The following is a 3,350-nucleotide window of genomic DNA, read 5'->3' on the forward strand; positions in this document are numbered from 1 at the left end:
TCGTAGTCAACTTGGATGTTGAGCTCCATCATTTCGATCCATGAAAGCTCTGCTGGAAAAGCTTCATGTTCACATCCAATCTGTTGTTGCTTCATGTTTAAACTCGGTAAATTCTCGCTTCTATGAAAGGCGTGTAATATCTGAAATTGATATCTTGCTCTTTCTGGTAAACTTCGAACGTGCTCTGAAGAGTGATCTGCCGTGATAGAACTGTGGAACAGGTCTGAGAAAACGCTGTCTGTGAGTTACATTCAAGAGAGAGATTCCTTTGTGATGTCATAGAGTGATGACATCAATGCTGATGTCATTGATGCCATTGGAACTGAACATTCTATTGTAGCCTGAAGTAAAAACATTTTTCTAGACAATGTCAAACATTGAGAAGTTTTAATTTTTGTTATCAAACATTATGAAGCCAAATAAAAACAAACAAAAAAAAAACTCAGAAATATACAGAGAATCAACTCAAACCCAGTTTCACACAAATACAAGGACACTAGCATAAATGTTTAGCTTTTGAACGGCACCTTTCTAGGTTGCTATCAAGCTAATTTTCTCTTAGCTAATTTTCTTGTCTTTTTCTGTTCTTCCTCTCTTTCTCTCTCCCTGAAGAATAAGTTCTCTTTTGCGACACTGGTTTCCTTGCTTTTGAATACGCTTTTAATGGCAGCTCAAATCACAGGGTAACATTACCGACAGTGTCCACCAAAGGGAAGCCAAGAGCAATATTTTTTTTATTTTTACCCTTATCAAAATTGGTTTCTACATTACGGAGCCCTCCAGAGGACATGGGGATTTTTTTTTCTTTTGCGTTCCCTTGCATAACTTTTGCGTTCCCTCGCAATAATCTACTGATCAGTTCATGCGGCATAATTGAATACTGTAAGCCTTTCTTACGGTGGCCGCCATACTTTCTGCTTTAATACAAGCTTATGTGAGGTTTTTCCATGGACTTTTCTGAGTTATTATCGCGGGGTAATCACTCATCTGATTGTGTCTCTATTGTGCTCGTCTGAAAGGTTAACGGGCTGCTTTCAGTGCGGTTCCATCTTAGCCTTAACAGACATAAACATGCAGTAAATAAATCAATTTTCAATCAGTTTTCTGCACCAATGAGTTATTAATAATAAACACGTTTTCACTGAGGCTCTGTGAGAGCCATATGAATGAAATAAGTAATTACTGATATGTCATTGATATTGATATGTCTGTTTTTCAGGGGCTGTTCCAAAGAACCAAGCATCTGATTCAGAACACCAAACGTTTTAAGGCTCAAGGTTGTCTGGTTTGTTTGTTTTTTTGTTTGTTTGTTTGTTTGTTTTGTTTTGTTTTTTTGTTATTATTATTTTGTGCATGTGTCATCGCTCATAAAATAAGTTCTGGTGTAAATATTTCTTTTAAAATTATATTTTTAAGCACCGGGTTACTTTGCTGACTTTGCTTTGATTTTTTTGTTATTGTGAATGTCTTTTCTAAAAACCCATTGTATTAAAATGTATACTGTGCTATTTTACTTTGTTCTAAGAAGGTTTCATGTCTTTTTGGTACATATGTATAAATAAATGTGATTATCATATTTTGTTGTGGGTAGTCTTTAATGTTAATACTATAAAATTAATAAATTCTTTGCCAAGTGTTTTTAAGTGGTTGTCATCGATTTTACAATTTATTACATTAGATTAATATGTCTTGGAAGCAGAAGAGAACCGGTCCATGTGAAAACAGTAAGTGTGGGGCCAGCTTTCTTTTTCTACAATTTGTTAAAACATTGGATTAATATCACATGGTAATGGAAGACAACTGTTCCTCATGAAAACCTTGCATTCCAATAAAATTGCTGCTATGTTAGCATTTCCACGGACCTAGCATAACCATTATATAGCTTTTGATTTTTGAAAAAAATGCGAACGTCCGCTGAAAGTAATCAGCGGACGTTCAATTGAAAGTCCGCCGAAAGTCTAATGGTGGTCGATTTTGAGTCCGGTGAACGTCCCGCGGACGTCCTTTGGAGTTTCATTTGGACGTCGATCAAACGTAATCACCGGACGTTCGGCGGACGTTCAAGACAACGTTTAGCGGACGTGCTCCAAACATTCAATGCTAGCTGGGGAAGCAGCGGCTTTGACACCTGGGTGGTGGGCGTGTCGATGTGGGCGTGACTGTCATGAAGTGAATGGGAGGATTACTAGTGTGTTAACTTTGTGTGTATGAGGAAGCGAGTGATCGGGTGGTCAGTCCTCGCAAAGTTTGGAGCATGATAATCAAAATTAAATAAATCGATAATTGTGACAGAACAAAGAAGAGGTTTGGAGTTGATTGATACACAGACAGATGAGATTCCCCGAGTTAACCCAGTGCGGCCCTCTACCACCATTAGTTTGCTGTGTTTCATAATAATAAAACGTGTTTATTATTATTAACGCTTTGGTGTAAAAAACTGATTGAACATCGATTTACTGCATGTTTGTCTCTTAAGGCTAAGATGGAACGGCACTGAAAGCAGCCCTTTAAACCATTCAGACTACGAACACAATGGAGACACAATCAGATGACTGATTACCCCGCGATAGTAACTCAGAAATTGTACAAATAGTTTGGATGTATTTTTATTTCTTTCCTACTAACGGAAAGTTTCTGTTTATATCATAGGTTTGTTGTGCCTTTCTATACTAAAGAAAAAAGATATAAAACGTCTGATATTTCACGAGATATTAACATTCATGGAAAAACCTTACATAACCTTGTATTAAAGCAGAAAGTACGGCGGTCACCTTAAAAAAGGCTTACAGTATTCAATTATGCCGCATGAACTGATCAGTACATTATTGAGAGGGAACGCAAAAGAAAAAAAAAAATCCCCATGTCCCCTGGAGGGCTCCGTACTACATGGCTAAATATATATTTATTATATGGAAGGAGTCAGCTGCCCCATCGTTGCATAGAAGTTCAAATTTATAGGACTACTGATTGCTAAATGAAGGAGCAGGTGTGTGCAGTTTTCAATCCCTAATTTCCTCTATGTCTCTCCAGACGTGGTGCATAGCTGAGGAAATCCCCAGGTTACAACTCAATAAAATCCAAACCAATATGTTCAATGTACAGTTATATATTATCAATCATAAAGGCTCATCCATCAAAAATAAATGGCTAAACTGAAATATATATACATGTCTTCTCTCGAAGGAGAGAAGACACAAATACACACGGTTGCATAAAGAAATACACAACAAAAGAGAAAAAAGCACGAGTGCAGTATTTAGAGGACTGAAAGAGGCTGAAATTCACCACATAAAACCTTTTAAACCACACTCAGGGGAAAGAGTGAAAAGAATCAATTGCAAATATATATA

The 3,350-nt window shown here is 37.0% G+C and overlaps 1 long non-coding RNA gene across 1 annotated transcript in view; it reads right to left on the bottom strand.

Moving 5' to 3' along the window:
* Window positions 1-3,274, bottom strand: part of LOC107837039 (uncharacterized) — a 16,666-nt gene extending 13,392 nt beyond the window's left edge. The window contains exon 1 of the long non-coding RNA XR_001663015.1: window positions 3,154-3,274. This is a non-coding gene — a long non-coding RNA (uncharacterized LOC107837039). The remainder of the gene's footprint in view (window positions 1-3,153) is intronic.
* Window positions 3,275-3,350: the final 76 nt, after the last annotated feature.

The sequence above is a fragment of the Poecilia formosa genome, unplaced genomic scaffold (genome assembly GCF_000485575.1).
Source record: "Poecilia formosa unplaced genomic scaffold, Poecilia_formosa-5.1.2 Scaffold4, whole genome shotgun sequence".
NCBI classification, from domain to species: domain Eukaryota; kingdom Metazoa; phylum Chordata; class Actinopteri; order Cyprinodontiformes; family Poeciliidae; genus Poecilia; species Poecilia formosa.